Source organism: Natator depressus, chromosome 3 (assembly GCF_965152275.1).
Source record: "Natator depressus isolate rNatDep1 chromosome 3, rNatDep2.hap1, whole genome shotgun sequence".
Taxonomy (NCBI): Eukaryota; Metazoa; Chordata; order Testudines; family Cheloniidae; genus Natator; species Natator depressus.
In genome coordinates this window covers 129,823,364-129,843,299 of record NC_134236.1, presented here as the reverse complement: position 1 = coordinate 129,843,299, position 19,936 = coordinate 129,823,364, and the positions used below count along the sequence as shown (strand labels likewise).

The 19,936-nt window shown below is 43.9% G+C and overlaps 1 protein-coding gene across 2 annotated transcripts in view; it reads right to left on the bottom strand.

Moving 5' to 3' along the window:
• Positions 1–19,936, bottom strand: part of FAM89A (family with sequence similarity 89 member A) — a 51,959-nt gene that overhangs the window by 10,914 nt on the left and 21,109 nt on the right. For both annotated transcript variants that reach the window (XR_012638867.1, XR_012638866.1), the window contains exon 4: positions 17,599–17,715. The gene's annotated coding sequence lies outside the window, so the exon portion shown is untranslated. The remainder of the gene's footprint in view (positions 1–17,598; positions 17,716–19,936) is intronic.

Sequence of the window (19,936 nt, the reverse complement as noted above, 5' to 3'; positions counted from 1 at the left end):
TGATAGCAAATTGTGACAAGGTAATGACATCCATCAGATTTATTACCAGGACCTCTTATTTTCTCCAAACAGCAACAAAAGAAAAACATGAACCAACTGTAATGTTTCCTCATTCTTTAAATCTACACCCATGCATGCACACACAAACACACTCAATCACTCTATATCTTGGATCTCCATAGTCTCTGTCACTCTCTAGAAAAAACAGAACTTTGAAGTTCTTCTTTTGATACTCGTAGAGTTCTTTGTGCTAAGCAACAGAGCTGAGAGACTGAAAAATAAAAATCAAGGAAGGGTACAAAACTGGAGTTGTGAGAACACATTGCCACTGCAGATCCAGACTCTTGGGAGCATGCAGTTTAGCGGTACAATCCTCAGAACCACTTAGAAGACAGTGATCATTGGGACTGCGGGTACACCAATTCCTACCTGTTTACCTGATGCAAGGTTATATAATAGATTATTGCACCACCAGTTCTCAATGTCTTTCCACCAATTGACAGGAATGAAATCACTACATATATAGATGGACACATAAGAAACATATGGATGAACCACTTCACCATTCACTGAAATGCAGCCACTTATACTATAAAACTCTGCGGCTGTTTAAGAGCACACAGTACCACTGCACAACAGTCTAGAACAACAGGGTAATATATTACCAATAACATTTGAGTTCTGCATCCTAACGGCATTTCATATCTTATGCATCAGGATGTAAACTAATTAGCTAGGGAGTCAAGAAGGAATTTCTTTCCTCCCCGAATATGCATTGCGTAATTGGCTAGGTACTTTACTAAGGGGCTCTGCACCTTCTGTGGCATCAAATCTGGCAGGCTATAGCAAGAGGCAGGATACTGGCCTTGATGGACCTACTACAGATTTTGGTATGTTGGATTCTCTATAACAGGGTAGCTCATTGTAACCATGCAGAGAAATTTAAGGAGACAGTATGTACTTTTACAAAATTGGCATTTGTCCAGGACATCAGTGCTATTATTACTACACCTGCAAAAGTTACTTTATGATCTAGAATGACACAAATGGTCAGGACCTTGTTCGTCTGTCTCATTTGCAAACGTTCAGTATTACAGTAGCCCCCCATACCATGCTATGACATTGGTTCAGCAGGAAGGTTGCCATCTGCTGAATCACCAACATCACTCACAGCAGCAACTGTAGATTGTCTTTCAGTGTTTCCTGTTCAAGAACTGACCAGATCATTTCCTTCTTAGTGTGTGACTTAAGCCTCTAAGTGATTTCCCATTTTCCCCTGACGAAAGGTAGCATGAACTTCACCCAGGTTTCTTTCTGAGTCGTATGGCTTTTACATGGTTTAAATATCATTGCTCTCTTTGACAATAGTTTCATTAAACCAGTTTAATACGGATTTTTTTACCAATCTATGTTTTCTATCTATGTGCTTCTTCAGAGATCAGTTATAAGCGGATTATAATGCAGATCATAGTCAAGAAGAGTTATCCTTTCCATTTGTGATGATGCAACTTCATTCCTAACTAATTGTGAAAGATAAAAAGAAAAGGAGTACTTGTGGCATCTTAGAGACTAACCAATTTACAAGTACTCCTTTTCTTTTTGCGAATACAGACTAACACGGCTGTTACTCTGAAACCTGTGAAAGATAAAATAGCTCACTAACACCACCAGCCTTTCAGCCACTCAAACACTCTCTTCTGGGCTATGCCAGCCCTGTCTTTGCCTTGGAGGTTAACAGGAGGTGCACCCCATTCCCTAAGTCCCTTGAAGTGTTCCCCTGTGATATCCAGCCCCTCACACTGGCAACTCACAGAAACCTCAGATCCTCTGCACCCAAAGGTGCTGTTTGTACCCCAGTTTTACTTTAAGACCCCACTTCTGTATAACACAGCACTTATAATAAAATAATGTTAAAAAAGAATACTGGGTCCACTAGAAGCAAAAGAGAATCATTGATAGAAACAATCATTACAATGTTACTCATGGTTTTCAGAACCCAAAGGAGTCATAACTTAACTGTTTCACTCCAGGCAGTGTCAGGTATAAACAATAGGAACACAGTACTTGCGGCTCATGACAGATTGATGCAAGTAAGCATGCTCTTATCTAAAACTACAATTTTTTAGATTTGAGCACAGACAGGCATAAGCTATAGGTTTAAAACATCCCAAACAATTACCTAGAATCTGAGATGGTATTGAATAATTAGCAGCAGGTCAGCGATAGCTGATCACTTCCGTGCCAGGGAGTATGGTGTCAGGAAACAGTCTCTCAGGATAGCATTAGAGAACTGCTCCAAAGTACACTCTATTATCTAGTCTTTTTATAACTAATTTTTACAAAACACATAACTCATAGTGACCCCTACTGGGTCGTCACTTCTCCTAACTTCAATCAACTACTTATCAACATAACATTCCTAACAATCTTAGTCTAATAATCTTCCATAGCAAAGACACCCAAACTCAAGATCTCCATCCACTTAGTTTATTTCAGTCTCAATTTTTGTCTTGACTCCTTTCTCCCCTCTTCTCATTCTGATTAGCAGAAACTGCAAACATGCAGCTAGCATTTGACCTGGCCTCCAGAAGCTCTGCTTGTTCAAATTAACCCTTAACTATGTGGTGTTCTATTTTATTAATTCATGGTGGCTAAATGCACACAATATGGTTGCAATTAGCTTGATCAACTTCTGGGGTAACACACCCCTCCATTCCAGGGCAACAACAGTATAAAACAAAATACAAAGGAGGGCCTACACTTAATAGTTACCTTTCCTATCTAATAAAGTAGGTTCCCCTCTCCCCCCCCCAGTTTAATCTGTGGCAGAGTTGGTTGGCTTCCCAAAAGCCAGGATCCAATCTTTCATAAAACACTTCCCCTCAACAAGATGTCTCCTCAATGAATGAATGTAGAGTGTCTTTCTACACCTTGGATCTACTGAATTAGTCTTTTGTCTTTATTCACAGAAAGGACTATCCCCTGTCTGTTATAATGTTCCTTTTTATCTCTAAGTGGTTTAGATTGTTTGCAATTGCCATTGATGGTTTTCCATTGACTGCTCTGGAATGGAGCAAGGGTAGACAACTGCATTACATCACCATCTGACCAGGGCGGGATAACAACTCCCTCCCGCTTCAATGAGCCATTACTGAGAAATATGATTCTCAGGTGACTAACTTTTATTCTATGACCATAAGGCATAGTTTTCAATATAGTTACATTATTCCTTAAATATTACCCTTACATACATCTTACAATGATTACAAGTATTGATAAGTTACAAGCTTTCAGTAGAAAACTCACATGCTACTCTTCATGGATAAATACCTGAAAGTGGTATATTAGGTGCAGTGAGTTTGTCAGCTCTGAGACAGGAGTTGCTTGTAAAGAACCATGAACCTTTTGCTTGTTGGCACCAATGGTGAGTCACATAGTGGCTATCGCGTTATTTTATTAAATTAAATCCAACTAAAACCATTCTTAATGTAGGCTAAATGCATCAACAGAGCCATGTTCCCTCTATGTCAAGTATGTTTGATGACAGTACTATTGACTCTTCAAGTATTAGGATCTAGGTAGTGTTATCCTTCAGTTTATTAATGGACTTATTTCTTTGCTCTGTTACCAAAGATCATTTTTGCTAAATGAAAGCCATTTGGAACCTCTTTTGAATATTCTCATTTTATCTTCTAGGCATCCTGCACTTATATCTTTACTTCTATTTAACAAAAAAATTTTTACACTGGCTTACAGTACAGGTTCATGTCAATTGTGAAGTTTGTCTGTTGACTTTCAGGCTCTAAATGGCTCTACTCATGCAAAGTTAACCTATTATTTTAAGTCTAAATTAGCTTTTATCTACTCTGACCCAGTTGTAACATGGTGATAATGGAAGCTGGAGTCTTCCGCAATTATGCCTCTCTGTTATGAATGTCATTCCTTTAATTATATAACACACTCAGGGCTAGATCCACAAAAGGACTTAGGTGCCTAACTGCCATTTTAGGCACTTAAGTCCAACATTTAGGTGCCCCTGAGGTCCTCAAATTTCCGCTCACCTGCCACCTAATCCTGAAGGTGCCTAAAATGCCTGGGCACCTGAGTTTCCACTGTTAAAGTTGCCCTAAGCACCTACATTTCTGCCAGTCAGCATGTACACTGTTGCCTCAGTCTAGGCATAGTCGCCAACGCCGTGGGTGCTCTGGGGCTGGAGCACTCACGGGAAAAAAATAACTGATCAGCTCCTCCCCACCAGTGTCTCCTGCCTACCGGTGGTCAGCTGTTCAGTGGCACGCAGGAGGCACTGGGGGGTGGTGGAGGAGTGTGGCAGGAAGAGGCAGAGGGAGGGTGGGGCGTGCTTGGAAGGGGGCAGAAAGAGGTTGGGGGGGGCAGAGTGGGGGTTGAGCACCTCTGGGGAAATCTGTAAGTCAGCGCCTCTGAGTCTAGGCATCAGGGCACATCTCATGCCCAAGGCCCAGTGGGATCCTCAGACGAGGCGTTTCTCCACCTACCTTGCCAGCGGGGCCTGACCCATTGGACATTCTCAGAGCATGCCTAAACCCACACAAAACAGTTGGGGTTTTAACCTTTACACTCAGCCAGGTTCCAGTCCGCTCTTTAATTAATGTGGAGCAGGACCTGGATACTCGACTCTCAGGAGAGGTGCCCTATCCACTGGATTATGATGTAGTCTGGTGTGAATCTCTCTCCATCTCTTGTGTTAACGGTGTTCTGCTGTGTATAAATTACTAAATGTGCATTGGGCCAGATAGAACATGTGAATGGGTCTATAGTCCAGTCATTAGGACACACATCTGAAAGGTAGGGAAGCCATGTTCAGCTCTACATCAGGCAGTGGGGGGAACTGATTCTCACATCTTGGGTGAGTGCTCTAACCACTGGGCTAAAGGTTATAAGGGAAGCCTCTTTTCCCTCCCACGTTTCTTGTAAAAAACAGGTTAGACACCCAACTCTAGGAGGGGGTTCACAGCTGAGAATCCCAAGCAAAGATAGATGTCTCCCTCTGGCCCAGATTTTGGGTGCCTAACTGCCTGAGAAGTGCTGGGCTTAGGCCACACCCCTCCCCTTGGCATTTCCTATTGGCTAGTTTGGGCAATTCCCCACTCAGCCTGTTGGCTTCTGTAGATCACATTCTTAGGTGCCTAGATCTCCCCATGCATTGTTTAGGGCAGTGCTACTCAAAGTGGTGGTCCGCGGACCGGTGCTCGCCCGTGAGCCATCGGTTGCCGGTCTGCGTGCGCATTGGGGAAAAAAAATGCCAGTCCCCCATATCAGATAGCTTGAAAAGCGCTGATTTAGGGGACCTAACTCAGGGCTGTGGATTCCACGAGGTGGCCAGGTGCCTAGAAGGTAGGCATTGCAGCCTTGAGCTTTGCAACCCCAAAGGCTGGTTCTCCACAAAAAAAGTTTTGTCTGCATAGCTATGGTAGTCAGGGATGTGAACCCCTGCCCTCCGCTGACATAGCTGTGCCAGCAAAACACCCAGTGTCGCTATGCTAACAGAAGAGGGCTTCTGTCAGCACAGCTGTGATGCTGTTATAGAAGGTGGTACTATGCCAGCAGAAAGAAAAGGAGTACTTGTGGCACCTTAGAGACTAACCAATTTATTTGAGCATGAGCTTTCGTGAGCTACAGCTCACTTCATCGGATGCATACTGTGGAAATTGCAGAAGACATTATTATATACACAGACACCATGAACCAATATCTCCTCCCACCCCACTCTCCTGCTGGTAATAGCTTATCTACAGTGATCATCAAGATGGGCCATTTCCAGCACAAATCCAGGTTTTCTCACCCTCCGCCCCCCCACAGACAAACTCACTCTCTTGCTGGTAATAGCCCATCCAAAGTGACCACTCTCTTCACAATGTGTATGATAATCAAGGTGGGCCATTTCCTGCAGAAATCCAGGTTCTCTCACCCCCTCACCCCCCTCCAAAAGCCACACACACAAACTCACTCTCCTGCTGGTAATAGCCTATCCAAAGTGACCACTCTCCTTACAACGTGCATGAAAATCAAGGTGGGCCATTTCCAGCACAAATCCAGGTTTTCTCACCCCCCCCACACACAAACTCACTCTCCTGCTGGCAATAGCTCATCCAAACTGACCACTCTCCGCACAATGTGCATGACAATCAAGGTGCCAGCAGGAGAGTGAGTTTGTGGGGGGGGGGGTGTGAGAAAACCTGTATTTGTGCTGGAAATGGCCCACCTTGATTTTCATGCATGTTGTAAGGAGAGTGGTCACTTTGGATAGGCTATTACCAGCAGGAGAGTGAGTTTGTGTGTGTGGCTTTTGGAGGGGGGTGAGGGGGTGAGAGAACCTGGATTTCTGCAGGAAATGGCCCACCTTGATTATCATACACATTGTGAAGAGAGTGGTCACTTTGGATGGGCTATTACCAGCAAGAGAGTGAGTTTGTCTGTGGGGGGGCGGAGGGTGAGAAAACCTGGATTTGTGCTGGAAATGGCCCATCTTGATGATCACTGTAGATAAGCTATTACCAGCAGGAGAGTGGGGTGGGAGGAGGTATTGGTTCATGGTGTCTGTGTATATAATGTCTTCTGCAATTTCCACAGTATGCATCCGATGAAGTGAGCTGTAGCTCACGAAAGCTCATGCTCAAATAAATTGGTTAGTCTCTAAGGTGCCACAAGTCCTCCTTTTCTTTTTGCGAATACAGACTAACACGGCTGTTACTCTGAAATATGCCAGCAGAAAAACTTGACAGCATATGCTGCATCTACACTAGAGGGCTCTGTCAGTACAGCTATACTAGAAGAGCTAGACTGGCAAAGCATGTGTAGTGTATGCCAGGCCTACGTCCCTTGTGGGTCTAGCCCTCAGCCTTTTTTGGTTTTTAGAACTAGACTAGAGACAGGTGTTGCTGCTGCTAACTTTTCTTTAATTAATGCTTCTAGATAGAAAATACACAGAAAAAAATACATTAAAATATTAAGTTTTCAAAAGCTGGGAAATGACAGAATCGAGGTTGCCTATATAACCTTAATTTGGCCTCCTTGTGCATATGCATTCTGATACAGTCTTTAACTACATGATCACATACTGTTTCTTCCACAAAACACTGCCCTGTTCAGTGCATGGGATGGACAGTGGTCACTGACAGGTAGTCATTCAATATTTCTTTTTCCCGTCATCAGTCAGTATATAGCACTATGCCTTAATTACTACATATCATGTGAACCCTTCACTGAATTAATGTATTGATTTCGTAACAGGCTTTTCTATGATGTTCTACACTGTAGTGTCTGACTGGTTCACAACATTTTTTAATTTCTCCTTACAACACTCCTGTGATATAAGATGGCATTATTATCCCTGTTTTACAGAGTGGAATTATGTACACCTAAAACTAGGGCCTGATGTACACCTAAAACTTACGTTGACCTAGCTCCATCACTCAGAGCTCTGAGCTATGTTAGCTGGACCTAAGTCCCACTGTAGGTACAGCTAGAATTCTTCTGTTGATCTAGCTACCGCCTGTCGGAGAGATGGATTACCTACATCAATGGAAAACTCCCTTCCTCTGCTGCAGCAAGCATTTACACTACAGCTGCACAGTTGCAGTATCATAGCTGTGCCACTGTAGTGTAGACATGGCCTAGGACACAGAGAGATTAAGGTCCTTTCACTTCCGGAACCTCATGCCACAGCAGCCCGTGGCAACCTGGAGAAGTAGATCCAGGAAAATTCCTGCTCAGCCCCTGACCAGTCTTGAATATGCTTGGTCACTGAGTTGAGATGTTGCATGCACAATCCAGTAAGCACATAGGAACTGTGTGGGGATGGAGCATGCTCAGTATAAATGAAATCTTCAGAAAATAATGCTGCCAACCTCTAACAAAACTCTAGTGAGCATGTGCAAACTGTAGTTTTTCAGAGACTTATAACTTGGGCAAATTTGAGCAGATTTCCATGGGAATGGCAAAAGGAGCATCCCTGAAATTTGGCAGGGAGTCACCTTGGTGTTTCAAGTCCCTGCTCCAAAATGGAGACACTAAAATTTCTCAAAAACAATGAGGAGTCCTTGTGGCACCTGAGAGACTAACAAATTTATTTGGGCATAAGCTTTCATGGGCTAGAACCCACTTCATCAGATGCATGGAGTGGAAAATACAGGAGCAGGTACATAAAAAGATGGGCGTTACCTTACCGAGTGTGAGGTCAGTCTAACGAAACAATTCAATTAACAGTAGGATACCAAGGGAGGGAAAATAACTTTTGTAGTGGTAATGAGAGTGGCCCATTTCAAACAGTTGACAGGAGGGTGTGAGTAACAGTAGGAGGAAATTAGGTTTAGGTTTTGTAATGACCCAACCACTCCCGGTCTTTATTCAGGCCTAATGTGATAGTGTTTAGTTTGCAAATTAAGTCCAATTCTGCAGTTTCAGGTTGGAGTCTGTTTTTGAAGTTTTTTTGTTGAAGAATTGCCACTTCTACATCTGTTATTGAGTGACCAGGGAGATTGAAGTGTTCTCTTACTGGTTTTTGAATGTTATAATTCTTGACATCTGATTTGTGTCCATTTATGCTTTTGCTTAGAGACTGTCCGGTTTGGCCAGTCTCTGTGACCCCTGGGCACTGGAGTTCTCAGTTGTGACCAGAGCAGTCATTGTTGAGCATTGTGGGAGAGCTGCTGGAGAAGAGTTGACATAGGTAACACAGTGTCTATATTCACAATGCATTGACCTCAGTACATTGACCATGGCTCAACGCTGCTTGGGGAGGTGGTGTTATTGTGTCACTCTAATGGGGCACTCACATCAGTGGGAAACAAATTTAAGTGTAGACACATGTATAACTATGTTGACGTAAGGCAGCTTCCATAGACTTAACTTTGTAGTTTAGACTAGGCTTCAGAAGGGTCTTGTCATGTCTTCCTGACAGAGGAAGAAGAGAAAGGAATTTGCATTTTCTTCTCTGACTGAGAGACTATAATTTAAATGGCCTTGGTTACATTTCTGTCTCAGGTTCATTTCAGGTCAGAATCTGATGTTATATGCACTCATGCCAAAACGTTATTTTCAACAATTATGCTTGCTGTATGATGCATGTTGAAACGTTAAATATTTGTAATACTACTATTTTAAAGCTTTGCCTGGTATGTAGACTTGCTTTTGTAAAATAAAAAAAATTATGCATAACTTATTTTGGGGGCCGGAGGAGGAAGAGAGAAAAATTATCCGTTTTAATAAATTGAATATAATGCTATGTAGAAACTGCTGTATATGCTTAAAATGTGCTTTATACACGTCACATAAAATAAATAGAGAATTAGTTTTGTTTTAAAATATCATTTGCTCCCCCTCTGAAGTGCATCAAGGCAGAGATCAGATGGCTGGAGAATCTGAAACACTGCACATATTTCAGAGTAACAGCCGTGTTAGTCTGTATTCGCAAAAAGAAAAGGAGTACTTGTGGCACCTTAGAGACTAACCAATTTATCTGAGCATAAGCTTTCGTGAGCTACAGCTCACTTCATCGGATGCATACTGTGGAAAGAGTATGCATCCGATGAAGTGAGCTGTAGCTCACGAAAGCTTATGCTCAAATAAATTGATTAGTCTCTAAGGTACCACAAGTACTCCTTTTCTTACTGCACATATTGTGAGCATCAATCATCCTCACTTCTCCTGTCTGTTACATTTCGGTAGCATTTCATTTCTGCCATTTAATTTATGTGCAGAGTAAGAACTTTCATAAATTCCACCTCAGATGACCTCAGCACAACCAGGAGAGCACCCCCGTAAGAGCTGACCCCACCACAGATCTCTCCAAAGAGAAAGGTCTGTTCAGTGCAGGGCCGGCTCCAGGCACCAGCGTTCCAAGCAGGTGCTTAGGGTGGCAGTTAGAAAGGGGCGGCAGTGTTTCTGCCACGGCGGCAATTCGGCGGCAGCTTCTCCCCTTTGCCGTCCAGAGCGGCAGTTTTTTTCACTGCTTGGGGCAGCAAAAACTGTAGAGCCAGCCCTGGTTCAGTGTCACTGGGATAATAAGACAAATACCTTTAAAGCCTATAGCTCTAATTTCACCAGTTAGCTTTCAGTAATCAGATTCTGCAAGGCTGCTACTGTAAATTGAGCTTGCACTGCTAAGAGTCAGAAGCTGGTTGTTGCAAGACTAACAAACATAGAATTGAATTGCAGAGAAGCAGTGCTAACTGCCCCCTTCAACTGTCATTTTGAAGAGGCAAACGGTTCTCACTCAAGGCTTTATCAGACACTTATTAGGTGGGAAAAAATTCCATTAGCACTTTGAAGTGCTATTTTCTTTTTTTGTGAGGCAACAAAAGAAGTCTAAGTGAAGACTGACAAAGCTACTAAGAACTGCGTGTGTGTGTGACAATACTTTATTTTAAATCCTCTCACAAAATTATGTCTGTTTCTTTCAGGCCCATTAATTTTTGTGTATTACTGAAATTATTCATTCCTACACTGCACACTCTCTCTTAATTGGGTGATTTATTTTTACCAGCTGGCATGCAAGGCTGACACAGATGAGCCTGGTTCATCACTGGCATAACTGTGACTACAGTACTGCACCAATTATGAATTTGGTCTGTTCTGCCTGACAGACTCTTTCCCAGAGCTCATGAAATGAGGGAGAATCTATGGGAATGGGTAGGTGGGGAGAGGGGAGGGGCACTATTATATCCTTTTAAATAAGATACAAAAACAGAATAGGTGAATTTCAACCTAATATTGCATCGTGCAGTGAGATGCACTACAGGGGAGGTTTATGCTTTTCTCTGAGGTGAACTGCACCTGTCTTTGGTTAATCCAGACATGGGCAAACTAGAGTTTGGCACCAATAACAAAATAAGCAATTGGTCATTGTGATGGGGTGTGTTCCCCACACAGGCCCTGAAGGAGCGAATGTGAGCCTGAGAGGTGAATTAACATATCTGGCAGCACCTGAGAGAGAGAAAGAGAGCACACACATATACACACAAGCTCCAGGTGTAGTTGATAATGAAGCCCAGCTGGGAAGGGGCTAGGTGGCAATAATAAAGCCAGGAACTTTGCAGCAGAAAGGGCTGGAGGGAGAGGGTTTGTGGTTGCTTTCTGGGGGTAGAAAAGGTAGGAAGCAGTCTAGGGAGGCAACAAGGAATCTGAGGGTGTAGACCTTGATAGTCAGCTACAGGGTCTCTGGACTGGATCCCAGAGTAGAGGATGGGACTGGGCTCCCCTGCCAGCTATGTAGGAAGGTGGGTTGAAATCCCCTAAGGAAAGGGGTGTAAGGACCACGGAGCCTAGAGACAGAAGGAAGATCTGCTGTAAGGTCATTGGACTGTAGCTGGGTCAGACTCCCTGTTACCTGGGAAGGGGTGGACTAATGTGTAAGGGGTTAGAGGGCCAAGTTGCAGGGAAAGAGACCACTGCAGCAATGGAGGGACCATCAGCAGAGGAGACAGCTGCTATGCTATGCTTGGCCACAAGGAGGAGCTCCTGTGATGAGTGAACCCTGCTACAGTTCACAACATTCATCAATAACCATCAATTTTACCAAGTTTTCCAGACCAAATCTCTGTTGGTTCTGGTCATGACTCTGACTACAATCCTACACCAGCAGAGCTGGTAAGAAGGCATAGGGCCTGATTCTCTTCTCTCAGCAGTATAAAATAGGAATAATGCCATCAATTCCAACTGAAAACCAGTGTAAGCAAAAGGAAAATCAGGTCCATAATCATTGCAGAAATATACCTGGCTGTTTATTATATACTGTGCTCATAGGCAGTGTGGAAATCAACCTGCTACATTTCCTCAGGCATAAATTATGAGTCACAAAATGGAGAAAGATGATATAACTCCTGTGTTGAACCCTCCATCATATCATGCTCACTGCCACCAAGAGGTCATGCTCCAAGAGAGGAAGAAAGGAGGCCTGGTTTGTATAGTTGACATGAACAAAATGAAAGGACACATGCACATGATTATTGACTGCAATGTGCCACCCTTTGCTGCCTCTTCTCACACACATACAGAATTCTACTCTTTACCCCCTAAATTTAACCTACTCTCCCACACCTGTTTTCCTTTTACACCTACTCCCTTGTCTGACACGATCCCAATCCTCCCTCCCCATTATCCATCACATAACGTAAGAACTAGGGATCACCCAATCAAATTAATAGGCAGCTGGTTTAAAACAAACAAAAGGAAGTATTTCTTCACACAACGCATAGTCAACCTGTGGAACTTGTTGCTAGGGAATATTGTAAAGGCCAAAACTATAACAAGATTCAACAAAGTACTAGATAAATTCATGGAGGATAGGTCCATCAATGGCTATTAGTGTAGATGGTCAGGGGTGCAACCCCATGCTGAGAGTATCCCGAGTCTCTGACGGACAGAAGCGGGGAGTGTTTGACAAAGGATGGATCACTCAATGATTGCCCTGTTCTGTTCATTCCGTATGAAGCACTTGGCATTGGCCACTGTTGGAAAACAAGATACTTGCCTAGATAGACCATTGGTCTGATGCAGTATGGCTGTTCTTATGTTCATCCCATCTCCCCACATATTTTCTCTTTTCCCTTTCTCTCCCTAAATATTTGTGCCCCTCCCAACTTTTTTGTTTTGCTTTTTTATGCTGTATGAAGGCCTGAATAGTTTTTTTTTAATCTGTATTTTTTTTTTTGCATACATGAATTTTACATTAGAATCTAGGAGCTATTGATAATGTTTTTGCTAGAAGATTCTATGCATCTGGAGAATTAGTGAAATCATTACATCAGATATCAAGAAATGAAATCTGATTATTGAAAGGGAAAGTGACTTATTCAAACTGTTTGAAACTCTGTTTTGCATTGCTGTGAGTAATCTATTTAATTCAAATGTTCAGTAAACAGTTGGAAGAAAAGATCTGTTCCTTAAAGATTTACTACCTCCCACTTTTAGTTAAGGTCTGAGAAAGTTAAGGTCTCGGCAGCAGTTCTGCAGAAAAGGACCTGGGGTTACAGTGGATGAGAAGCTGGATATGAGTCAACAGTGTGCCCTTGTTGCCAAGAAGGCCAATGACATTTTGGGATGTATAAGTAGGGGCATTGCCAGCAGATCGAGGGACGTGATCGTTCCCCTCTATTCAACATTGGTGAGGCCTCATCTGGAGTACTGTGTCCAGTTTTGGGCCCCACACTACAAGAAGGATGTGGAAAAATTGGAAAGAGTCCAGCGGAGGGCAACAAAAATTATTAGGGGACTGGAACACATGACTTATGAGGAGAGGCTGAGGGAACTGGGGATGTTTAGTCTTCAGAAGAGAAGAATGAGGGGGGATTTGATAGCTGCTTTCAACTACCTGAAAGGGGGTTCCAAAGAGGATGGCTCTAGACTGTTCTCAGTGGTAGCAGATGACAGAACAAGGAGTAATGGTCTCAAGTTGCAGTGGGGGAGATTTAGGTTGGATATTAGGAAAAACTTTTTCACGACAAGGGTGGTGAAACACTGGAATGCGATACCTAGGGAGGTGGTGGAATCTCCTTCCCTAGAAGTTTTTAAGATCAGGCTTGACAAAGCTCTGGCTGGGATGATTTAGTCGGGGATCGGTCCTGCTTTGAGCAGGGGGTTGGACTAGATGACCTCCTGAGATCCCTTCCAACCCTGATATTCTGTGATTCTATGAAAAGCTCCCAATACACACATGAGGTCACTATTGTTGTTAATGGACTCACTGGGGAAGACTAGTCTCAACATTCCCAATATTTCTAAGACTCAAAATAAATGGGAAAAAATTAAATCTGAACCTTTCATGCCTTCTCTTTGCATCATAAAGAAACAATGGGAGAAAATTATTATTTTTGTATTTGTAGGTCCCCTTAAAAACACAAATAGTTTAGTACATTATAATCTTTCCTAGCCAGAGTGCAACTGCACCTTCATTTAAAAAGCACCCTTCACAATGAATCTCTGTTGTTATGAGCAGTGCTGGTTGTAATGCCTCTCGTTAAGGTTAGCTAACACTTGCCATTAGAAGGTCCTGTTTCTAGTAGCTTATAATTTTGCTAAACTTTAACCAGTTGGGCTGAAATTTTCCATGCCAAATGTCTGCCTCAGGCTTTTTTTTCCCCTTTGAATTTCAGCAAAGGCAGTTATCTGTTTCCTAGAACAAAGTTAGGGGGAAAATATGCTTTGCCCATGTTAAAAATAAATTCTTACAACTCATAAATTGAGAAATTTGAGAGTGGTAGCTGTGTTAGTCTGTATCAGCAAAAACAACAAGGAGTCCTTGTGGCACCTTAGAGACTAACAAATTTATTTGGGCGTAAGCTTTTGTGGGCTAGAGATATCCAGAGATATTGGATCTCCTATGCCTGGGGGGAGAAGAAACTGTGCAAGCACAGCAACGGACCAGCCATTGAAATATGGACATTTATGACCAGATTGCACAGGGGAATGCAGGGGAATGTGTATATGCCACATGAAAGTGAGGGAACTGTGTCAGGCATACCATAAGGCCAGAGAGGCAAGCAGTCAATCTGGTGCTGATCTGCAGATTTGCTGCTTTTACAAAGAGCTGCATGCCATACTTATCGGAGACCCTACCCTCACCCAATGGGCCATAATGAATATGGCCAAGAAGCTTGAGACACAGGCCCTCTTGAAACCATGTCTTCTACATTTCAGCTGAGTGCTCTAACCACCAGGCTATCAAGTCAGTGTCTCCTAATCTGGCTCAGTGAATATTTCATGATTATACAAAGTGGGCTAGCTCCAACAGGAGAGATTGAGAAAGGAAGCCAGAGACTGACTGACGCTGTCTCTAACTCTCTCTCTCTTTCTGGCTTTTCATTAAAAATTTCAAACAGTCTTGGTTTCATCCCCATGCAGAACGGACATTTTTTGAAATCGTGAAAATTTTTATGGGACAGAAAAACCATTTCTCACCCAACTCTGATGCTAGTGTCCTGAGGGATGATTCTGAAGATGTGACAGATTTTTGCTGCTATTATTGAATGTGCTTGTGCATTCTTTGTCTAAGAGGGTTGCAATTTACTCAAGGGTACTCTTGGATCTCTGATTGCTTCTTGGATTCCAACTAGCATCAGAGACCAAGAGCTTTTTTTCCCCCATCAACATCCGGTTAGTCATTTGCATCCTATTCTTTTGGATTTGGCCTCTCCACAGTGACCCATGAATATGTGACTTCTAGACCAGGTTACTGCTTTGCACTCTACTTTAGGCTACACCTTAACACCACTCAGGAACTACTGCTGATGCAGAATATGGCTGTCCAACCTCTTAGGTCATGGTAGTTGATGGGCACATATTACTGTGACAGAATACACCCCTGTATCCAAACCCTCTACACACGACTGTAATGATCTTTGTACACGGTATGCCTTGTAAGGTATCATTTGAAAACCCATAATTTGCTAGTCAGTATTGTCCTGGTAAAATTTGTGTGGCAACATTGTATGCAAAGCTATAAGATTCCACTTATGGAATGGTGTGGTGTTATTAACACATGTTTCAAACCACACAGCTCTGCCCAAACAGAATTTGGCAGACAGGTCAGTCCTAAACAAAGGAACGTGTGCTTCACTTAATTATCATTTAAGCAGTAAGCACAGTAATCAAGCAGAGAGGGAAACAAAGAACGCTCAAAGAGGTCAGAAAAAAGCAGCAGGGAACATCCTTCCCCATAGACTGTCTCCTGGTGCCCAGCTGGAAATGTTTTTCAGGCGGGGGACTGAAACTATTAAAAGGAGGGACAAACATCCCCAAGGTACCCCGCCCCTCTTCCTGCCCATCATATTCGCTACACCTGAAGCAACAAAGGAAGCATTTGTTGGATGCAGGGAGAATGGTTCCTGACCTATAGGCTTTGGTCAGTAAGGTTGCTGAAAGCAAGTGGTGAAAAACTTTGCTTGAATCTGATATAGTTTAAGTTAGGTAATAATAAATGTCTTGTCTATATTTTTCTTGTAACCATTTCTGACTTTTATGCCTCATTACCTGTACTCACTTAAAATCTATCTCTTTGTATTCAATAAACTTGTTTTATCTAATCCAGTGTGTTTAAATTGAAGTGTTTGAGTAACTCTGTGACAAGTTGTGTGCCTATTATTATCTTAAAGGAATAACAGACTTAATATAATCTGTACTGTCCAGGGCAATACAGGAGATATGTTTCTGGGTGAAAATCTGGGATTGGGGGGCGGTGTTGGGGTCACCCTGCAGTATAACCAAGCCTGGTGAGATCCAGAGTATAACCCATTTGTGGCTGGCAGTTGCAAGTCACACCCTGAGTGTGTGTGTGTGTGTGTCTTGCATGGTGGAAGGCTGTTTATGAATGTGCCTGGTGGGAGCTACTTCAGCAAGGCATTGTAAGGCAGCCAAGGTTGAGCAGGGCGTTAGACTAGATGACCTCCTGAGGTCCCTTCCAACCCTGATATTCAATGATTCTATGAAGGTTGCAGGGGTGACACAGCTGCTCATTAGTCTGGATTGACTCTCTGTTATGTCACACCAGCCTCTTAGGTTATGGTAGTTGATGGGCATATATTATACCAGTCTTTTCAACGGTTGCAGTAGCTTCCTATTAATTCTGGGTGTATTTCAAGTATCAATTTTTGGCTAACTCAGAGATCACCTTTCTCCTTGTGAACCACCATGGAAGTAGAGATGAACTGGGGTGCGCATGCCCATCCCCACATTTAAATATCAGGGACAGAGGAAGGGCATTCTTAGTAGACAGCCTGGAACTCTGAAATTTGTTCCTTTAGCTGATCAGGCAGCGGCCATGGTTTTGACAGTTAGGACACAGCTCAAGGCCCCTCTCTTTTTTCAGGCATTTGCCTCAGGGAGGTTGGGTAAGCTGGTTGCGAAGGGGAAGTACTTGGTCTGAGAGCTTGTCCTTCTTGCTTTTTGCCTTTCATAAGAGATACATTTGTACACATATTCTTACTACATTATGCACATGCTTTCTGAGGCAACTTGGATAGGGTGCATTTTATCATTCTAAAAATAAATGTAATGCAGTACATGTAATGACACTCTAAAACCCCAGTGTGTGTAATGAGAGCTCAATTCTGCACAGAGAAGGAAAGTGCAGCTGACACATGCACAGGAGTCTCCACTTGCTTTTTATAAAATACTATGCAAATGGAAGGAAGTACTTGCCAAAGAAACAGATGAAGATACATTCCTCAGAGATTTCTTTGTGACAGGACTTCAGAACCTGTCAGGGTGTGGTATTCAAAGTTTAGAGGCAGAATCCATTAAGTAATAATAATTCCCTTCTCTACAGGCCTGCAGCTCACAAATGGACAGACTGCTGATGAAATGTTGGGCTAGACAGAGAAAGTTAAAGGCAGCCCTGGTCATCTGCAAGTTAGTCAGCCATTCAGTGTGATTCTTCTTTGCAGAATATTCCCCGTTCAACAAGGAGTACAATAGACTCTGGTGCAAATTTTCATCTCTTCACAGGATATTTGGGAGATGTAGCACCAAAGGGATTTCTGCAACGGGATCCTCCCACATCTACCAACACCGGCCCATCAAAGATGGAGGATAAATTTGAAAAACATTTACATTAATATTGCATACCATTTATTAGCTCTACCATCACAACTCTGGCTCTTGCTCTTTCCTCCTCTGCTTCACTCCTTCCCTCTTGGTGTCTGTCCTTCCTCCCTCTGCTGAAATGAACCCTTTGGTGTGCCACTACAAGGGAGAGACAAGTTGAGATTAGCTCCTCACAAGTAAGACACCGTCCTTACACAACTCCTTCTCTTCCTCTCTGCAAATCCCCCTTCCCACAATCCATCAAGTATTCAACCTCCCCCTGCCACCACCACACACAGAGTCAGATCTCTTCTCCTCCAGCAAAACAAATTTCCTCCCACATATCAATTCTTTGCCACCTCATAAAAATCAATATGCCACCTTGTGGTGGGGTGAATAAACTCCACACCAGAATGGAACCAGTTAAGGAGCAGCTCTGGGCCCAGGCAGCCCCACCTATCCCCACCTGCAGTGTGCATCTGGAGATGAAGTTTAAAAGAGAGCCAGACAGGGAAGGTAGTGAGACCTACTCTGGGAGCTTCTGAAGAAGGATGCTATAGAAACCTTTCCCAGGGGAAAGAGCCTGCCTGCTGAGCCCAGAGGGGCTGAAGATTCAGTTATTCTCCTTTTCCTTTTGTGATGGGGTGGAATAGGCCCAAAGACCCCCTGCTGGAGGTCTCAGAGTCCCACTACACCCTGTCCCAGAAAGGAGCAGTATAGAAGTCCTCCAGGGTGCCTGGAGTGGCTGTGGGGGAAGCAGTCAATTAGAAAGAAGCTGCAGGGAGTAGCCAATCAGGACCCAACAGCGCAATATAAAATGAGCTGCAGTACTAGAGAGAGTTAGTTGTTGCCTGGAGCTGGAGGAGTGAGGACTGTGTTCCAGGCTGGCAGGCTGGCTGAAGGAGCAGCAGGACCATGGACAGATCAGTTGCTGGCAGGGATTGGAGGAGCAAGAGGGAGCTGCTGGGACTGAGTACAAGACTTCAGCCCTATGGTAAGGGTGAAGCATTTGAGAAGGTGCTGGAGCTGCAGGGAAGTGGCCCAGGGAACAGAAACACAGTTTGGTTAAAGAGATGCAGTAGGCGGCTGCTATTCATAGGGTCCCTGGTCTGGGACCTGGAGTAGTGAGCGCGCCCAGTCCCTCCCCTGCCACTACAGAATTGGCCTGAATATTGAACTGAGATACACCCCTGGAAGAGAAACTGAACTGTTAAGTGGCCAGCTGGAGAGGTGGGTCCAGAAACGGTGAAGAATCTCCAGGGAGGAAGTCCTGGGGGTATGGCCCCCATACCAGGGTCAGAGACTATTTGATGGCTTGCCCAGAACGGGCTGTGGGACTGATTAAGGACTGAGCCCATGGAGGTCTGCAGGAAGACAGTGTCTCCAGGGAGGAAGCCCTGGAGATACAGCCCCATACTAGGGCCAGGACTATTTAAAGACTGAGGCTGGGGAGGGCTACAGAGATACCAACAGAGGAGTACTGGGATTGGCTCCTGTTGGACTATATACCCTGGAAGGGGTCTGTACAGTTTCAAATACAGACTGTGTGTGAGACTCAGCTGGACGGCTGAGTCATTGAAAACCTGCCTGAGAAACCACGAACAGGGGTCACCACAAACTGAGAGAGCTGCAGGCACACACACTCGACCGGGGCACTCACGAGAGGTGGGTGCCACCCCGTTACACTTTGCTACTGTGTCAAACTGTAAGACTTTGGTGGGGTAGCAAGTGGTAAGATGTGACATGGGGGGGATCCTTTAGGCACTTCCAGGTGCTGGACATTGTTGCTTCTTACAGAGCTCTGGGCTGGAACCCAGTGGAGTGAGAGGACCTGGACTCTCATACCAATCATCTTCATATGGAGGGCACAAAAATCCTCTCTTCCAAACTCACCCCGGGGAAATACAGAGAGGGTAAAGACTTTGCAAAGCCCATGGATGGGGCTGAACACCTGCAGGGGTTGGTAAACAGAGGGAAGGTCTTCCTCCTGCCCACCTTTGGGAGAGCATGGGGCCTGATATCTTCCTTCAGACTGTTATCCCAGAAGGGGATACAGCTACTTGGAGAACAGATTGGAGGTTGGGTCAACACACACACACCGAAAGGCAGACTGCCACGGATGTGACCGGGGCCAGTGATGGACACTGGTGATGGTACGAGGTCTCACTTCGCCCTCTGACCACTAAGTGGCAGTGCCAGTAAGCGCTGCCCATCACACACCTCAGAACATAAATTCAAGTTTCTTAGCCCACCCAAAATTCAGTGCCTCCTCCAAATCAATTCCCCTTTTCAAAATTTATTCCACTCTTACAAAAATCAATCCGTTCTCTCCCACCTCCATAATACATAGAATCACAGTGCCATCTGGTACCACATGGGG